Source organism: Phascolarctos cinereus, unplaced genomic scaffold (genome assembly GCF_003287225.1).
Source record: "Phascolarctos cinereus isolate Bilbo 61053 unplaced genomic scaffold, phaCin_HiC Scaffold_9;HRSCAF=440, whole genome shotgun sequence".
NCBI lineage: Eukaryota > Metazoa > Chordata > Mammalia > Diprotodontia > Phascolarctidae > Phascolarctos > Phascolarctos cinereus.
The window spans coordinates 124,651,682-124,672,843 of record NW_027556402.1 but is presented as its reverse complement, the minus strand read 5'-3'; the positions used below and the strand labels follow the sequence as shown (position 1 = coordinate 124,672,843).

General features: G+C 36.5%; 1 long non-coding RNA gene across 2 annotated transcripts; it reads left to right on the top strand.

Annotated features, from left to right (window-relative positions):
* The first annotated feature begins 13,582 nt into the window (after window positions 1-13,582).
* LOC110201135 (uncharacterized) lies at window positions 13,583-20,735 on the top strand. 2 transcript variants are annotated; one of them, XR_002322396.2, is made up of 3 exons: window positions 13,583-13,712; window positions 14,387-14,510; window positions 20,639-20,735. It is a non-coding gene; the product is annotated as an uncharacterized LOC110201135 (long non-coding RNA). The 2 variants fall into 2 exon arrangements; XR_002322395.2 differs by having other exon boundaries at window positions 13,583-13,726.
* Window positions 20,736-21,162: the final 427 nt, after the last annotated feature.

Sequence of the window (21,162 nt, the reverse complement as noted above, 5' to 3'; positions counted from 1 at the left end):
ATTTAAATTATGTTATGGATTTAAATCAGAGATAGCCTTTGGGGTTTTAATACAAAAATTAATCATAATAAGTGTATGATTTGTTCACAAAATTGCTTCTATGGGTAATGAGCTTTTCATATACTACTAATGCAAGGGTAACCACATAGCCAGACGGTGGAAAAGATAGAATAAATGGACAAAGAATATTATTTACATGATAAGAGAAGTAGTGTACATAAAAATACTACATTAGTAGTATTGTAATTATGCATTCTTCCCACTGCTCATTGATCATTTCGATAGCTGTGGTTATTATTAAAGTAATTGATTAATTACAACTGAATTATTCATTGCTGGTCTTTTTCATTATAATGAAAATCCTCAGTTAGTGGAAAAGTTTTAAAATATCTTCACTGCATATTTCACCTCAGGAATAGCAAACTTAGGTATCGATAAGCAATTACAGTAAATTCTACTCTGTTGATTTCTAATAAAAGTCCATCCTTGAAGATGACTAATCACCTATAAACAGTATATTTATCAGGAGTAGAATTAATGGAGGTATAAAAGAAACTATTGAAATATTCCACACTTACAACTGTGCCCAAAAAACGATTCTTCTTCTGATGGGAAAGCACTTATCTCCCTCAACAAATGCATTCCACTCACTCAAAATATCACAAAAGCAAAAATATTAACCAGGCTAACTCTCCATAGTTGAAAGTGCTCTCTTAAGTTATTTTTTTTTAGAGAATAAGATCATAAATTTAGAACTAAATTGGGACCTTTGAGGTCATCTGATCTAACTTTCTGGTTTTATAGAAAAAGCACAGGAAGGCCTGGATAGATAGAACAACTTGACTTGCCCAAAGCCATAAGTAGTACAGCTGCAATTTAAAATTCATGCTAATTCTACTTTACAACAGTGAACCTTAGGCTTCCATTTGGATACCTTAGACAAGGGATAATGCGGCTATGTGCCTACTAGAAAAGAGAAGGTCCATGTGATAGAATTCACTGCTCTGACTTTTTTCATACTCTTCCAGAGAATGCATCAGTAACATAACAACTTAAATGTCGGTCCTTTCATGGTAGGTATTCAGCGTTCATTGCCACAAGGTGTACAATATATTTGTATGTAAACTACAGCAATTTTATTTATTTTTAATGGTTGTATTCCTTTTTGACTCATGCTAACCCTTTAGTTACTTGGTTGCTTGAGAGGAAAATGACTGACAGGTACATTATATTAAGCAAACAATGCATGGAGATATGAATTTACAAAGAAAGATACACTAGGGAATAATAGTAATACTTCTTACAAGAAGTACTGTATAAAAGAGATGTGAAATACATAGCTGATGTAGGAGATTCTTTTCCTCTATAGAGAAGATTCTTATATTGGACAGAATGTTCCACACTTTCAACATCAACCAATATTTATTAAATACCTAAAATGTGTATAATGTTGCAGTCAGCTCTGTATGAGATACAATGATTAAATAAGTCACAGTCTCTGCCCTCATGAAGTTACTGAAGGATATGTGATAATGCATAAATACTTATAATTCAAAAAAGCAAATTTTGAACACTTGAGAGGCCAAGTCAAGTCAAAACACATTTATTAAGTATCTTCTATTTTCCAGATAGTGTGTTAAGCACAAGGAATACAAAAAAAAAAGGCAAAAGACTGTCTCTGCTCTCAAGGAGCTGACACTCTAATATGGGAGACAATACGCAAATAACTATTTAGAAACAAAGCATACACAGGGCAAATTGGAGCTAATCAACAGAGGGAAGACACTAACATTAAGAAGGATGAGAAAGGCTAATTGTAGAAGATGAGAGTTTACTTAGGTCCTCAGGTGAAAAGAAAATATTATCTATGGAGTCATAGAATGTCAGTTTGAGGGGAGCTCAACTCCCTTGGAGGGCTATTTGGTTACACTTTTTATGGTCTCCTATCAGAGGCAAACTGCTATTCACTTTGGCTGTATGGTGTGTTTAGGAAGGACCAGCACCTTTGGTGGGAATACATGCTGAACTCTTTTCAGGGCTCCTAATCAACTTTTGGTGTCCAACTGTCACCCACCTCTCACCTGTGTCACCCAACTCTCCAAGAAGCTGTAGCATGCACAATGATCACAACCCAGTAAAACCATCTCAGCAGACAGGGTAAAATTAAGTTAAGGGTAACCGATAGGCCTCAAATCAGTTGGTGAGTTAAGTGATGTCCCCTCCCAAGCATGTGAAGACTTACCCTAGCACATAAGGACGATGTCTTCTAATGGCCATGAAGGTGGATGAAGCAGGCACCGTAGAGTGCTTAAAGCTTAGTCAGATATCAAAGATGCCATGGTCATACACTGCATCTTAGGCTATTGCCAGCCATCCTGACTTTTGTCCTGCCACTGGACTTTGATGATTCTGTAAGAGAGAGGGAGGTAGATGACTTTATACCTCACTGAAATCCAATTCATGCACAAATCAAGTCATTACCCATGATGTCATTGGTCCTCTTCAAAAAGGAAGAATGAACAACTATTCATTTACTTTCAGTAAGTGTAGTGGCATACAACTATCATCTAATATTGTTGCTCTAGTACTCATTCCAGAAGTCTTTCTGTAAGTTTTAAGACTTTATTATACATTCTGATTTATCATACATTTCAATCTTCTTGCACTTTTTTTTGGTCAAGGAAGTATTAGTTGTTCCATAACTGCTTTGGGATGATCAGATAACCTTATGTTTCATTATAGAGGTTTTTGTCTGGATATTTTGCAGGTTTTTTTGTTGTCCATTTTACTGTTTTACAAGTCTGCATTGGCTGGTATTACAATGTTATAAATTTCTCTAAATATGTACTTCCCATTGAATTTATTTTTGCTGTTGTATACCAGTAATTCTCCACTACTCAAAAGAATACCGGACTAAGAATCAGCAAGTTTGGATTCGAATGGAATCTAATCTTGAAAGTGCAAGTCTGAGCATGTAATCCTTTCCATTCAATAACTCCAGTACTCTGGTGTCTCCTTATACCTCCAGAATCAAATATATAGTGTTCTGTCTGGCTTTCCAATCTTGTTATACCTTACTGCCCTCTATGTAATGTAGTGCCACTGGCCCCTGTACTGTTCCTCCATCACTCAAATCTGTATTTTCATGGCTGTTCTCCATATCCATAATTATATCCCTTTTCATTTTAGCCTCCTGGCTACCCTGACTTCCTTCAAAATTTAATTAAAATTCCTCTTTCTGCAAGAATCCTTTCCCAATCCCCTTTAGTTCTCACATCTTTGCTCTGAGATGTCATCAGATGTTGACTTAATTATCCCTAATTTATTCTTTATATTTCTTTTTTGTATATTGTGATTTGCATGTTGTCTTATCATTTAGATTTTGAGCTCTTTGCCAGTTGGGGCTTTTTGGTTTGGTTTGGTTTGGTTTGGTTTTTCTTTGCATTTCTTTGTATTCCCAATGCAACAGTACCTTCTACATGGTAGTTACTTAGTAAATGCTTTATGACTTGACTAATCCAAACTCTGCCTATAATTAGATTTAAAATATCTGTTTAGTCACTTAACTTCTCTGGATCTCTATTTCCTCAAATATAAAACAAGAAGATATAGCTAGAGCAAGGATTTCCACTCTGAGGTCCATAGACCCCAAAAGTGTCTGTGTATTGATTTCTGGAGGTCTATGAACTTGGATAGGTGGAAAATACTACTTCTTTTCATTAACCTCTAATCAAAATGTAGCCTTTCTTTCAAATATGGAGTCAACAAAATTCTGAGGAGTTCATAGGTTTTATTATCCTGCTAAAAGGCTCCATGACCCCAAGAAGGGGTCTAGACTACCCTAGACCCCTGGACTAGAATATTTCTAAGTTTTCTCAGCACTAAATAGAGATAGCTGAAAACATTGTAAGACTAAAACTCTTGCCTAAGGACTTAGATGTGATCTTCCCAGTTTACAGTATGAAATATTTCTAAATCTTGTGATAAGATAGTAAAAATAGACACAGAATGTGTTGAATACACAGGGTCTTATATCAAACCAATAAATTATCTTCAGGAAAATACCACTTTTTGTACTTTTGCTCATTAGGGTCTACCTGACAAGGATATGGATGTTTTGCTTCCTATGCCTCTTCATTAATTCCTGCCAACAAGCCTGAATGTGCTGTAAATCTCTTAGTTGAAAGCAGATATAGGTGTACATAAAACCAGAGTTCCACTTTAGGGATGACTACACATATGACAGAAAGAGTTTGTCTTTCAGGGTGTCTCCCTATAACTTAATGAAGCAACAATTCACCCTGAAGCAGAGTTAGGAGGTGGCAAGTGCCAGGTAAGTCATCATCTTGAGCTCTATCTCCACTTAGACACTGATGAAGATAACCAAGTACTCTGAACTCGAACACCTATAGAATAATAATGTGCTGCAAACCACCACACTTGTTTTTAGCCCAGCCCCTGTAGACACCATTGAGGGGAGAAATTATTGTAGACAGCAGGTCCACCTTCCTCATTACCACCAACTGCTGACCAGTTTCCACCTGTAGTCAGCTAAGCACAAGAGCCGTGAGAGTGGCAGCAGCTTCCTGACCCACCTACAGATCTTCAAGCAGTCTTGTTTTAAGTCTATTCTTCATAACCTTCATGCAGTTAGGCAGCTGCTTCAGAAAAGGCACCTGCCATTTCCACCCACTGTCACCCTAATGGCAGGCAAGCCAGTCTATCTGAAGCAGTAAGACTCTGAAAGGGAAAGATAAGAGAAAACATCTTCCAGGCAAATCAAACTACCCCACCATCACCCTATACCATCACTTCTCCTCAGACTATGATAGAGATAATCCAGGACCTTGAACCCTAAAGCCTTTGGAATAGCTGTATTTCTGACCCAGTGTTTAAAGTCATAACCCAAGGAAGCAACCCTTATGAAGGTTATAGCCTGGCAACTACTGCTACAGGTGCTCTTGACAGTGTCAAGAAATACATCATCAGGAATTGATACAATTTTTATCGGTGGAAACGACATTAAAGAAAAGGCATTACCATTTAATTTGTCATGGTCCTTGATGCATAATATGATGTTTTCATATACTATATGGTAAATAAAATATTCACTCATTCACTCATTTATTCATCCATCCATTCATGCAGAATCTCAAAGCTGGAAAGTACTTCAGTGTTCATTTACTCCATCCTGTACCTAAAGATGAATCTATTCAATAATATCCCCAAAAGATGGAGAGCTAAGATTTTTTGAAGATTTCAGACAAGAAGGAATTCCCTACTTCTCAAAGTAGCTTATTTTATTATATATGAAATACAAATGCCATAAGATTATAGAGCCAGAGCTACAAGGATCTTCCAGCCTCATCTTGTCCAACCTCCTAATTTTACAGAAGAGATAACTGAGAGTAAGTGACTCGCTCAGTGTCAAGTATAAATGACACACTCTTTGACTCCAAATCCAACACCCTATCCAGTGGATTAACCATCATTAGTCAGTTTTTGTTGTTGTTGTTGTTGCTTTTGCTTATTTGTTTTTTTGTTCCCCCTAACATTAGTCAAAATTTTGCTTTCTTAACTTTCAACTATTTCTCTAATTTCTAACCTGCAAGTCTAAGCAATTCAATCAAACCCCTCTCTCACATGGCATCTTTTGAAGATAATGATGCCAGTCTCCCTCATCCCCCTACTGCTTTTTCTCTTATCCAGGCTAAATGGCTAAACATTCTTTGGTTCCTTCAACTGATATTCAAAAAACATTAATTTAAGGGCATTCACAGTCTTGGTCATTCTTTTGTGACACTGGCTACTTTATCAGATTCCATCTGAAAATTTATAGCCCAAACAATAATACCAAATGATAATCCAGATGTGATTTGACTAGAATGGAGTTATCAGGACTATCATTTCTTTTTAATTATAAGTAATATCTCAATCATTCATCTTCAGTTTGCATTCTGGCATACTACAAAATGTCTAATAGTCATGTCACATGCCTTTCCAATACTTGAAAACAGCTATTTAATGCCTCTCCTAATTCAATTACATATACATATATGTACATACACACATACACACAGAGCTAAATTTTCCCAGGTCTTTTGCTTATTCCTCATACTGTATGGCATGGTTTGCAGACACACTTATCCAAACACTTTAATTTGTCCATATTCTTCCTAAAGTATGTCCCAAACCAGGAAAGAACAAGATAAAGCTACACTATGATATGTGGTTAATATAAATTACGTTGGAATAACAACTTCCTTTTCTAGATAGTACATTTCTATCAACAACAACAACAATGTGTGAAGCACCAATGATAGTCAGCACTGGAAATGCTGTTCTTCAAAGCAAATCACAAGCCCTCTCACATTTAGTAGATTAGTCTTAGTGAATTGCTTGAAAAGAGTAGAAGTTAAGAGACTTGTCTGTGATCACTAGGCCAGTAATTGTCAGAAGAGGAATTTGAACTTAGTTCTTTTTTAACTCTAGGCCAAACATTCTATTCACCAGACAAACTGCATAAATAATACAAAAAATTGTGTAACCTTATAAAACATCTGTCTCATAGTGACCTTGCCATCAATTAAAAATCCCCATCTCTATTTCATTTTATTTACTCTAAAGCTAGGGCTCTGACATTTTATACAGTACAGGTTTAACCTAAAATAATCAATTTAATTGAGAGAAATGTGACTTTAAGTAAAACAACTTTCCAAGGAGGAATTATTTTTTAAAAACAAATATAAATATTTTTACACCATTTTCATTTCCAAATACTGCGTATCCTTAAAGTCTCCTTTCGATGTTTAATAACTTAACAGGTCACATCACCAAACATTACCACAAAACAAAATTACCAAGGATGTCATTAAAAATTTTATTTATTTACATATTTTCTGCTTAGATTTGTGAATTTTGAGTAATATATGTATATGCCTTCCTGTCATTATGCATTGCATATTCAGCAGCATCTAGAGGACACTTACCCAAATCAGTGGATAAAATCAGTTACCTGGCCTGTCTCGATGAGACTTTTGTTTTGAGATTATGTCAAAATTTTCATGTAAGCATAAAAACTGAATGGCCTTAGAGCTTTTTAGTCATTGAGCAGCAGCTAATTTAAATTCTTGCAATGTCTGAAAATGAATGAGAACGATATATGTCATTATGTTAAATTTTAATAAGAAACGACTTAAAAAAAAACAATCTTTCAAAAAAAATTTGGAGGTAACCAGCATTAAATGATTTGCTGAGGGTCACACAGTTCATGAATGAGGCCAGATCTGAACTCAGGCCTTCCTGCCTCCAAGGCTCGTTTTCTACTAACTGCACCAACTAACTGCCCCTCAAGGGGTATTTTTGCAAGTTCGCAGAATCGTACTTCAGAATTCATTAGAACTTGAAACTGCAGTAAGGTTTTGAGATATTGAATAGTGCTTTTCTTTCTCTCTCCAGGTAGTTATTCAGTGTAATAAACAATTACTTTAAAAAATAAACTTAATGAAGTAGAAAAAAGTTGAAGTAGTAGGGCATAATGGTTTTCCCCCAAATATTGGAAAGGCTATATGGAACTATTAGCCTTGTTTTACACATCAACTAAATTTAACAAAGTTCTGCATTGATCACCCACAACCATTTCAAAGAAGAGAGGAACTTTTTTTTCTATTTTCTTCTTTGTGAACAAGCTAATCACTATAATTACAAAGTTTTCCACTTTTTTCTGGTTTGTTGTGTTGCATTCTTTCTGTTTGCAATATTGAGTAATGCATATTGTTTTCCCAGTTTTGATTTCTTAACTTTGCATCTGTTCATATAAATCTTCTCACGGTTCTCTGTATTCTTTGTATTTATCATTTATTAGAACACAGTAATATTCCATTGATTGCATGTACAATAATATGCTTAGCCATACAAGAAAGTAGGCAGGGTAAATCAAGATATCATAAGGGAGGAGCCAAGATGGCGGAGTAAAGGCAGGGACTTGTCTGAGCTCTCCCCCAAATCCATCGAAATACCTTTAAATAATGACTTTAAACTAATTCTAGAGTAGCAGAACCCATACAAAGAGGTAACGAAGCAATATTCCAGCCCAAGACAACTTAGAAAGTTGACAGGTAAGGTCTGTCCCACCTGGGTGGGAGAGGAGCACAGTGCAGCACAGGCTGCACCAGCACAAACCACGCCCCAGCAAACCAAGAAGAGGCATTGGGAGCCACAGAATCAGCAGTGGCAGCAGCTGCTTCCAGAACTCTCAGCCAGAGGATAATGGAATTGAACAACTGATCAGAAGGAGATTACAGAGGTCTCTTTGCTGAAAATGCAGTGAGAACTCTATTGCTTTACCCATACTCAGATCTAGGTCTCAGTCCTGGGTGTAATTCCCAGGGTGAGAAGGAGCACTAGCATACTAGAGCTTTTAGCTGCATTAGAGGAAGCTCTTCTTATAGTTCTAGTACAGAAAAGAGTGCTTGTGGTCACTCACAGACAAGAGCACAGGCCAGGAGAATAGTAAACACACTTCTTCTTAGATCAGTGGTGGGAACTTGTGGCCTTGAGGCCATATTTGGCCCTCTAGGTGCTCAAGTGTGACCCTTTGACTGAAGGCAAACTTCACAGATAAATCCTTTTATTAAGGAGATTTGCTGTGTGGTGTTTGTATTCAGTGGAAAGGCTACACTTGAGGACCTAGAGGGATACATGTGGCTTTGAGGCCACAGGTTCATTACCCCTGCCTTAGATCATACCAAATTGGAAGAACTAAAAACTTACAAGTCCCTCGAAGTATCTCTGAAAATAACTGAACAAAACCCCTGAAGCTTGGGACATTGAGCCCTCCACCCTGGAAGCAGAGTCCTACTTTAACAAAGAGTTAAAGTTAAGTAATAGGCTGGGGAAGTGAGCAAACAACAGAAAAAAAACTCTATTGAAAATTACTATGGTGACAAGGAAGTTCAGAACACACACTCAGAAAAAGACAACAAAGTCAAAGCTGCTACATCCAAAGCCTCCAAGAAAAAATATGAATTGGTCTCAGGCCATGGAAGAGCTCAAAAAGGATTTTGAAAATCAAATAAGAGAGCAGAGGAAAAATTAGAAAGAGAAATTAAATTGTTGAAAAAAAATCATGAAAAAAAAGAGTTAACAGCTTGGTAAAGGAGACACAAAAAGAAAATACTGAAGAAAATAACACCTTAAAAACAGGTTAGGCCAAATGGTAAAAAGAGGTCCAAAAAGCTAACGAGGAGAAGAATGCCTTAATAAGCAGAATTGGCCTCTGGAAAAAGAGGGACAAAAATTCGGTGAAGAAAATAACTCCTTAAAAAAATAAAATTGGCCAAATGGAAAAGGAAGCACGAAAGTTCATTTAAAATTAGAATTGAGCAAAAGGAAGCTAATGACTTTATGAGAAGTCAAGAAAAAATAAAACAACAATGATAAAAAAAAAAGAATGAAAAAAAATAGAGGACAATGTGAAATATTTCATTGGAAAAACAACTGACCTGGAAAATAGATCTAGGAGACATAATTTAAATATATATATATATATATATTATATATATATATATAGTATTAACCAAAAGCCATGAACAACAAAAAAAAGAGCCTGGTCATCATTTGTCAAGAAATTATCAAGGATAACTGCCCTGATGTTCTAGAACCAGAAGGTAAAAATAGAAATTGCAAGCCTCCACTGATCACCTCCTGAAAGAGATCCCAAAATGAAAACTCCCAGGAGTATTATAGACAAATTTCAGAGCTCCAAGTCAAGGAGAAAATATTCCAAGTAGCCAGAAAGAAAAATAAAATCAAGTATCATGGAACCACAGTCAAGATAACACAAGATTTAGCAGCTTCTGTATTAAAGGATCAGAAAGCTTGGAATATGACATTCTGGAGATCAAAAAAGCTAGGATTAAAACCAAGAATCCCCCAACAAATCACCAGCAAAACAGACTATAAATCTTCAGGGGGGAAATGAATTTTAAATGAGATGGAGGATTATTAATCATTCTTGAAGAAACGAACAGAGCTGGATAGAAAATTTGACTTTCAAATACAAGACTCAAGAGAAGCATAAAACAGAATATAGGAAAAAGAAATCGTAAAGAACTTAATAAGATTAAACTGTTTACATTCCCACATGGGAAGATGATATTTGTAACTCATAAGAACTTTGTCATTTTTAGGGCAGTTAGGAGTATATATATATACAAAGGGTACACGTAAGAGTTGAATATGAAGAAATCATATCAAAAAAATAAAATTAGGAGGTGAAAGAAGAATGCACTGGGGAAAAAGGAAATGAGAGAGGTAGAATGAGGTAAATTATCTAACCTAAAAGAGGCAAGAAAAAGCTTTTACAATAGAGTAGGGAGGGGGAGGTAAGGGGGAGTAAGTGAACCTCACTCTCATCAGAATTGGTTCAAAGAAGGAATAACATACACACTCAATTGGGTATAGAAATCTATCTTACCCTACAAGAAAGTAACAGGGGAAGGGTATAAGATAATGGTGAGGAAGTGATAGAAGGGAGGGTGGATAGGAGGTGGGGACAGTCAGAAACACTACATTTTTGAGGAGGGATAGGGTGAAAGGAAAGAGAAAATAGAATAAATGGGGTGAAGGATATGGTGGAGAAAAATATAGTTAGCAATAGTAGATATAAAACCAAAAATTGAAGCAAGTTTCTCTAATAAAAGCCTCATTTCTCAAACATATAGAGAACTGAGTCAAATTTATTAAAAAAAAGAGCCATTCCTCAACTGACAAATGATCAGAAGATATGTTTTCAGATGAAGTAATCAAAACTATCTACAGCCACATGAAAATTTTAAAAGCTCACTATTAATTGAAGTGCAAATTAAAACAATTCTGAGGTACTGCCTCATACCTAACAGATTGGGACACACACAAAAAAAAATGACCAATGTTGGAAGGGATGTGGGAAAAATGAGATATTAATGTACTGTTGGTAGAGTTAAATGATTCAACCATTCTGTAGAACAATTTGGAACTATCCTTAATGGGCTGTAAAACCATGGATACTCTTTGACCTAGCAATACCACTACCACATCTGTATCCCAAAAGACATAAAAAAAAACAAAAAGGAAAAAGTACTATATGCACAAAAATATTTATAGCAGCTCTTTCCTGGGGGGAAAGAATTGGAAATTGGAGGGATGCCGATCAATTGGGAAAAAATTGTGGTATGTGATTATGATGGAATACTATTGTGCAATAAGAAATGATGAGTAGTATTCTCTCAGAAAAACCTAGAAAGACTTACTTGAGCTGATGCAAAGTGAGATTCACTGTGTACAGAGTAGCAGCAATATTTGTGATCAGCTGTAAATGACTCAGCTATTTTCAGCAATGCAATAACCCAAGACAACTCTGAAGGACTCAAGACGAAAAATACTATCCATCCCCAGAGAAAGAAGTGATGCTGTATGAATACAAATTGAAATACACTTTTTAAAAAAATTCATTATTTTTCTTGAGGTTTTTTAGTCTATGCTTTCTTTGAAAACATGATTATTATGGAAATGTTTTGCATGACCACACATGTATAACCTATATGGAAGTGTTTGCCTTCTCAATGAGGGTATTGGGATGTGGGATGGAAGGAAGGGAGGGAATTTGGAATTCAAAATTAAAAACATCTTAAACATTGTTTTTGCATGTAACTAAGGAAAAATAATATACTAAATAAATAATTATTAAAAAAAGAATTAAGCAAGGCACCCCGAGAGAGAGACTAGAAGCAGTGTATACCATAGAACCACCACAACCACCAAACCATCACCTCAGATACTGATATAGATAGACCAGTAACCTGAACTTAATAAATTTTGGAATAAAACTACTGCTAGCTCATTATCTATAGTCATCTGGGATGCAACCCCTGTTGAGTTATAATGCTTCCTTCAGGGGCTACATCAACATCTAATGAAGACCCAGAAAAGAAGGTTTTTTCCACCATCTTTGGCATTGTCAAATGGTTCAATACTAGACAGTGATTTGATTTTATCAGTGAAAGAAAAGGTATTACCATTTGCTTTGCAATTTTACTCCAAGAAAAATCAGACCTTTCCATCTCATTTGCATTTGAAACCTTACTGATCTATTGTCTTCTCTATTAAAATGTGAATTCCTTGAGATCAAGGACTGTCCAACCTTTCTATTTATATCTTCAGTACTTAAAATAATGCTTTTCACATAGTAAGAACTTAATATATGCTTAATTCATTCAAAATCAATTGGTATCTACATTGTTTTGCTACCACAAATAATGCTGCTTTAACATTTTTGGCTACATAGAAGGGTAACAAGTTTGCTCTGGCTGCCTTTCCCAGAGCCAGACCATTGCATGTACTCCTTAATGTTTAAGTTTTCCAGAGGGGTCAGGAGCCTCTCTTCTTCTGCCATCAGTTCTAGGTATCACTGTGTCCACTTTCTCCTCCATTGTTGGTGGACAGTTGCTAGCTCTCCAGCTCCATGTTATCCCTTACAATCAATTAGATTTTATAAAGAATATTTAGAAAGAATATATGTTAAAACTTCCAGTTCTTCAGGCCATGCTCTCCTCTATACCATCTTGGTTTCTGTGAGGGGAGTAGGTTCAACTTCGTTCAATTCCTATATAGCATTGGTCCCATTGAATTCTTTTTCATATGGGCTCTACTGTTTGATAAGCGCTTCTCCATGGGTTAGAAAAATTACTCCCAATGGTTTCTTCTTGTTTTTCCAGGTTTTCCTTCTGAGACGGCTGCAAAACCTGGTCTGGACTAATGGACTGCCAGTCTCTTGGATTTTCTCTCCTGACCTTTGGATACTCAGAAGTTTGGAGTATCTAAGTTAATTTCCTTCACTTAAAACAAAAGAATATACACTGGAGCAAAAGGAACTGAGTTCTGTAGCCACATAACCCCAGAGGACAGAAAAGAGGGTTTCAAAGTCTCTCTCCCTGCAGCATTATCTCCAATTGGATACCTATACAAAAAAGTCCAACAGATCTACCAAGAGTATTTTCAAAAAACATGAATGACCAAAGGCCAACTTCAAGGTTCTCAGGCCTTTTTGAAAGCCTCTTCAACCAATCAGAAAAGCTCCTCATCACCATATAGTCAGCCAACCAGAACCAATTACAGAATATCTCCATAATTTCTTCAAGGAACTTTCTTTACAAGGCTTCACATTTCCCCCAAAAGCAGACTCTCAGACCCTTCATATGAAGAGATGACATCTGAGGCAGATTACTTTATGAATCAGTCCTCATTATAGAATTTTTTTCTATCTTTGGCTAGGAATCTATTTTCATAATAACTATTTAATGGAAAGAAAATACATGGACAACAAATATTCATAACATTGAGGACAAATATTCAGTCTTTACAAAATCTCTTTCCTCCTTGTCTCCCTTTTCCATAGCCTTCTTAACAACCTTCTTGTTGTCACACCAGAGACCATGCCTTAAAGCAACTGCCATTCTGGGGATCCACATTCTAGATTTGTGATAGTCTCAGTGACATCACTATTTCTAGAACTTCTTCCATTCTCCTCTCCTCAAATCAACTTTGTTATTGTTCTTGAATACAGTATTCAATTTATTGCCCTTTGACCTCACTAACAAGCCCTGTACCTCCCTGGACCAAAATACATCTCCCTTGCCATTACTCACCTAAGAGGATGCCTCACCCTTTAGAATGTAAGATCCTTGAAGTAAGGGACCATCTTTATTTTTGTTTTTATATTTCTTGCAAATAGATCAGTATTTGGTGCAACGTAAGTGACCTGCACACAATCACAAAGCTAATAAGTATTGTTGGTGATTTTTGAAGCTAACATCTTCCTCCAATCTCTCTCTCTCTCTCTCTCTCTCTCTCTCTCTCTCTCTCTCTCTCTCTGTGTCTTTCTCTGTCTCTGTCTGTCTGTCTCTCTCTGTCTTTCTTTGTCTCTGTCTGTCTGTCTCTCTCTGTCTTTCTCTGTCTCTGTCTGTCTGTCTCTGTCTGTCTCTGTCTCTGTCTCTCTCTCTGTCTCTCTGTCTCTCTCTCTCTCTCTCTCTCTCTCTCTCTGTCTTTCTCTGTCTCTGTCTGTCTGTCTGTGTCTGTCTTTCTCTGTCTCTGTCTGTCTGTCTCTGTCTCTGTCTCTCTCTCTCTCTGTCTGTCTTCCTCTCCCCAAGCAATATGTTCCCTGTACCTGTTGAAAACCTGTTAATGTTCATACCTGCCACTCCTCCTCCTAATTTTATATACTTATTTTTTGTTTTGAGTTGTATTTCAGAAGCATTCACGTAAGACAATTAACTTCATGCTTTTTTCCTGCTGATAGAATCACTACTAATAACTGTTTGCATAATATATTTACTTAATATCTTTTCAGGATAGTTAGTCAAGAGAAGACAATGCTTAAAACTGAGCACCGGGCCTAAACTGAAGTGCCTTGAGGAGTAGGTGAAAGATGCTACAACAAAGAACATCCCTTATAATCATTTAAATTGAACTTGGTAAGTGTATTAACAGTGTATTTCAAAATTATGTTGGTAAGAACAAGATTTAAGCTTAATAAATGTTTGTTCTTATTCAGAGCATGTCTGTAACTCCAGAGATGATTTTTGAGTCTATGTACCAGGCATTTATCTTTATTACATTTTATCTAATTATGGCCTAATCATTATAATCTTCTTTAGGTCATTTTGAATCCTGATTTGGAAATTCAGCATTTTAGCTATTCCTTGCAGTTTTTTGCATCTGTAGATTCAATAAATTTCCTTGTTTGTGAAAATAGATTCTGAGTTCTGGATAAAAATAATGAACATGAAAGGTCTGGACATAAAAGTCTATTTAACATCAGGGGACTCCTTTCTTCAACATGACATTGTTGTGTTAATCAACATATTTTGGGAAAGACTGCGCAAGAAGCAACATACAAAACTGACTAAGCAAGATGGCAGATTAGAGACAGCAGCCCAGGTGAACTCTCTCAACATTCTCCCCTAAATCAAATTTGGAGTGGCAGAGCCAACCAATGTTCATAGTTAGATCTTTTTTTCAGCCTAACAAAACTTAGGGTGTCCACAGGAGAGGTGTGTGAAACCAGGGCTAACACCGCAGCTTGAGGAGCTCTCAGCCCAGAAATGGTAAGGAAGTTGGACAGTTGGTCAGAGATTACAGGGAACCCTTTGCTAGCACTGGGTGCAGCTGGCATTGAGTGACAACTCTATTGCACATACACAGTTTGGAGTCACAAAACCAGGGCAGAAAGGAGTGTTTGTAGTCAGTCAAAAGGGAGCAGGGGCCCTAGTCACAGTTCCAGTACCAAAAAGGAGCACCAGCACTTTCAGGGGCGGGGGAACAAGGGATCTAGTCACAGTTAGAGGTCCAAGAGGAGGGCTAGTGCTAGAGGGGAACAAGGGCCCTTTTTAGGTAAAGGCCAGAACAAAGACTAGGAAAGTAGTGACCACACCTCTCCCCAAATCATACCACTTTGAAAGCACTGAAAACTTACAGATCTCAAGAACCAGCTGTGAAAAGGTAAGTATGAAAAAGCCTGAAGCGTGGAATAGTGCTTCCACAACACCAGGTACAGGCTTATGTGACATCCCTAACATTCCAAGTGACAGGGGAGGTGCTATGTTAGTATAGTCCACATCTAGCTCATATCCTGTTTTCTATAATCCTACAGAAATTAGTTTTCTACATTGTTAATTAGCTAACAATGAGAGATTGAGAGTCTTTCACTGTACATATGGATAAAGTTAGTTTGCCATGACTTTTTCTTAGAAATCTGGCATTGTCTCATAGTGATCTCCAAGTCTTTTTATATACTCTCTTAAGCCATTTACTTAATATTGCATTCAAAATTTGGACAGAGATCAGTGTCAAACTTGCCTGGTTTTAACTTCTGAGATCTACCATTTCATATTTGTTGAAAATGGGAATGTGATTATTTGCAATTTTTCTGTACCTTTCTCATTCTCCAAAATTTTTGAGGAGGACCATTTCTCATGACCCTGCACCAGTTACTCACTCTTACAATCAATGCTATTTCAGATTACTGGATAGGGCTTGGTAACTCTCATTCAATTTTTATCTAGGAATGATATGAAATATGATTTAGAATTATTGGAAAATTATAATAAAACCACTTGTTCCTTCCCCATACCACCTCTGGGAAATGTTCTAAATCATTTCAACCCTCTATATTTATGCAATATAGACTTTCATTATTGTGCCGTTTATTGAACAGGAATTCTTCATAGATTTCTTAGCTCAATCATCTCCCAAAATTCCTTGTTCATATAGCTTTCCTTCTTGGGGTATTAGAGGGAGCATTCACATCCATCTCCTTCACCACAGTTATGGGAAACATTAGTGAAAGGTAGATTGCATGTTCTGGTCCCCCTAGGGTCAAATTTACAAGCCAGAAGGAAAAGGAAGGTTGATGGTCTTCCTGCTTTCTCACTAATCAAGGAAGCTTCCAAAAACTGCCTTGTCTGGAGTTGATCCAGCTTTGTCCTGTACTTAACTCTTATGTACTGGCTCTCAGGGCATCTCCCATCTCCTATTCTATCTTTTTCTTCATGGTTTCTATGAATCACCTCCTGTATGGTAGCCCACAGAAATCTCCTTCTTTTTGATTCTGGCACAGAAAAGAATGAAAGAAGACAATCATTAGCATAGTCTGGTATCACATATACTGGGCAGAAATCTGATCACCCTATTTGGCCCAAATCCTGGCATCCACACATCTGGATGACCTCCTTGGGAGAATTAAGAGGCATTCTTGAGATTCCTATAACTGTGAAAAAAGTCACCTGATGTTGATCAGAAACTCTCTCTCTCCCTTTCATCCAAAAGCCCTAGAGAAGATGGCATTCCAAGACAGCTAAAGATACCTGCAGTGGATGTTCTGGTGTTGGCATGGGTTACACTAAATATATATAGATTTTGATGTAGTAGTACCATTTCTACCTATATTTATTTAACAATTCTGACAAAAAGTAAACACAGAATCTAGAATGTAGATGCTTTTCAAAATCTTATTCTACTCCATCCTCACTTTACCAAATTTTTTTGTGAACTTTTATTTTCAGAACTTGGTATCTAGTTTATATAACCCTACTTCCACAAAATCCAAGATAGTGGTTGACCCTTATGTACTAACTTTATATATTCTAATTTACTTGATGGGTTTTTTTTCTTTCAAAATCTGTCTACAAAGTAAGGCAGAAGGTTCCAGCAATTTTGTTTTGTACTCTAACCAATCTCTTTAAGGGAAGGTATTTTAAAGTACTCTTTTTCTCTCCTTTCTTAAACACAACATACTTTGAGCAGAGCATGCCAAAAAACACTTTTCTAATAGAGAAACAGATGCCTCAAAATAGTCACCAAACTGACTAGTATAGAAGCTCATTTTGATCCTGGAACTGAAGAATAAGGTAAGAAGTGTTGCATAGTGGCTAGAATACTGGGCTTTTGGTCAAGGAGACCTGGGTTTCAAATATTTCCCTTGACTCATGGCCCTGGACAATTGACTTAACCTCTAAATGCCTCCAGAAATTCCATATTATTTATCTCCTAAATCACACACCTGATCTACCTTAACAGAAGTAATTTACAAATTGGGAATCACTGCCCTCTGCACATTTTTCCCCTTCCCCCTCCTTAAAGAAGAAATCATAGCTCTATTGTGTATTGGCTTTGAGAAACAATGTTGGGGTGCCAGCTAGAGTCTTGTTATTAAATCACTATACTCTGAAACACAATCCAATTCCAATTCAGTAGTTAATGAGGTCCTTTATAATAATGTATAAGTATGTATGTATATATAAATATACTATTCATTAATGAAAAGATTTTAAAAAAGGACAAATTCCTCATACTTTACAGTGGCCTTCTGACAGTTTATAGTGCTAGAAGTATAAATCGTTAAAATTGATTGATGGAGCTTATGTTAAAACTCCCATCATTTCTTATATTTAACTGTACTTCAAATAAAGAAATCAATTCAATTCAGAAGAAATTTCTTGAATAGCTTTATTTGAGCTATTTTGTGAATTTTTATAAAACGCATACACACACACACACACCTTAAAATGTGTAAATTCTCTGTTGCTGTAGAATGAACCATATTGCTAGGATACATTTTATAATCTTGCATAATGAATATGTGTATAAAATGTATTAATGTACTATATCTCACTGCATACATGCAGATATGCACATATGCACATTTATGCTCAAACAGATATATACTAGGCACTTTTATTAAGAATTTGGTATTTGTTTTGTAAATATTTGCTCAATTTAATTGAATTTTACCCATTCAGTACTTACCAGTATGCATACCAGCAAAGTTTTCAAAGGTTCTTAACTGCCAGTAGATTTGTTGTTTCAATAGTGAGACTAAAGAGGACACATTCACCAAGCATTCCCTATACCTATCTCCAAAATTATTTTATTAGTGAGTAGGATCAAAGCAGGAGTCATTTCAAGTTCAGCCATTTCATTTTTTTTGGTTGTTTTATGTTTAAAGTTTAGGCCGGTTTCCCATTTCACATAACATAATGTGATTAGCCATTATGAACTAATACGGATTTTCTCTTTCTTAGCTCCAAAGGTAATCGAAAATATATTATTTTATAATTTTAAAAACTGCTGATATGTGTTTTTTTTTAATATTAGAGTTATGATAACCATCCTTTATGGGGAAAATACTCCACATATATTGTTATCAACATAACAATCTTGTTTTTTGGAGGTGAGGGGAGGACAGGATAATGGGGTAATTTTTAAGCCAAATCTATGATTTCATCATTGTGGAATAACTTCCAGTGTGGAAACAACCTCTGACACTAGGACACTGAGAAATCAGTTTAATTGCCCAGGGTCACACACATAGCATGTATTAGAGGAAAAACTTGAACTCAGGACTCATTTATGTCAAACCAAGCCTTCTATTCACAATATCATCTTCTAGCATATGTGGATTATTAACAACAATAGTAACAAATTACATTTGCATAGTACTTCAAATCTTGTAAAATAGTTTACAAATATTGCCATTGGTTAACCATTTATTAAATGCCTATTACATGCCTTGTTATTGCTGCTGAACTCTTTGTGACCCCATTTTTCTCCAGCTCATTTTATACATGAAAAACTGAGGCTAAAAGGGTTGAATGACTTGCCCAGGGTCACATAATTACTAAGTATCAGACAACAGATTTGAACTCAGGAAGATGAGTCTTCCTGACTCTAGGCCTGGTGCTCCATCTACTGTCACACCCAGCTGTCGCTGCTATAAACTAGGCAGGGATAAAATGATTTAAAAAAGACAGAAGGAAGAAAATTGCCCATGAACCACTTTTTTTTGCTATTTGCCACGGGCTATTTCTTAGGACCTGTGGTTACAGAGATATAAATATGTACACAATGTTCTTTTGTCCCCCCTTATGCTCCTACTACATAGTATTTGAGACATTTTCCATAGTTCTCACCATTTTATTTCTTTTCCAAAGGTTATTATCAATTGCCAATTTGTTCAGTCATAATCACAATTTCGAAGTAGAATGGGACTGTGGAATTTAAAAAATTTTAAAAAATCATTTCCTTTTTCCACACTTCAGCTAAGCCTCTGATTATTTCATCTTCTATTTTCTGCAACATTCCTATTGACTTTTGATCCTGCAAACATTTACATCAAATGTGGTTGGTATCATTTTGGTGGTTTCAAAATTAGTATGGGTCTGCATAGGACAAAGTAAACTGGTCCTGGGGCCATTAGCTTGTTATTTTTGTTCCAGTTTGACAGACAAATCAGATAACTCAGGTTTGAAAGGGGATCAGTCGGAATGTGTCTGATTTGGATTTTTGAGATAAGAAACAGACATGAGGCACTGAAGTTACATAAGCTCTACAGGAAAGCTCGGTGAAACAAGAGAAGAACTGAAAGGACCGATTGTGCACCTTCCTATTAATAGAGATGAAGGACAGAAAATTGTGCAGGCAAAGAACCGTTGCTATTAGTCACTTTAAAAGTCACGGCAGGCAGAGCAAGGATGCTACTGTTCTAGAGGGGCCCTCAGTTCTATCAGAAGGAAGCCATAGGAGACACTGTGAACATCAAGTACCTACACAGAAAGTAGGAATTTAATTGGCCATTGTTTGTGTTAAATAAAGAGTTGCCAGTTTGATATGAGCTGCTCTGACAGTCTCTGCCCAATTGTTCCATTTTTTCAGACATCACCACAGTGAAATGAGGGGGTTAGTGTCACTTCCATTTGTCAGGTAGAGGAAATAAATGTCTATGGAACAGTATAGAACCATGAAGACAGGGCTAGCTTCCTTAATGCATGGATTGCAGGGACAATTGAGGAAATGCTGCACCGTTGTGTTGAGTACATTTGAAGCCTGTAGCGTGAATCCCTAATGATGTCATGTAGAAATGAGTACAGGCACCTGAGCTCAACCCACTTTATAAACCACAGGATCTGTCTCCTTCGCCTCATTTGTCACATTGTTTACAGGGTGTAATCCTGTAGTCTGAAAAGCTATGTCACAATCAGAAGCTCCTAATCAAGAACAAGGGTCTGATTTGCACTTAATGTCTCCCATTATCAAACAATTTTAGGTCCCCTTGCTGGGAACATTCTTTTACCCGTGATTGGCTTTCTTGTCTATGGAACGCAACTGGAAATCGTAGCTCTGTGGTGGATTTGCCACATGCCTGAGAGGTAATTTTTTTTTCCTAGCTTATGAAGTCTAGCATGTTGTCTCACCTGACTTTCATGTCAAGAAAAATATGAATCATTATTAACAAGATATCTAAGCATATTTAAATCTTCAAAGACCATCAAAAAAAATGGTCTTCACATTCCTTTCGTATCATGAAGCCGTGATGACTTCTGTCTAGAAGAGTGCTATCGCTTTTCCAAGCACCAATTGCTTGCATTGCTTTATTCTTAGGACAAATAGGGTTTCCCTATTCTATCTACATTCCTTCACTTAGTATCTCATATCATATATATAAAAGCCCTCACAATCTCAAAGTTGGAAGGGGTTCCAGTAGCCATTTAACTCAACTTTTACCTGAATCCCTCTGCAGCACATGTAAAAAGTAGTCACCCAGCTTTTTCTTAAAGATGTCTGGTGAGG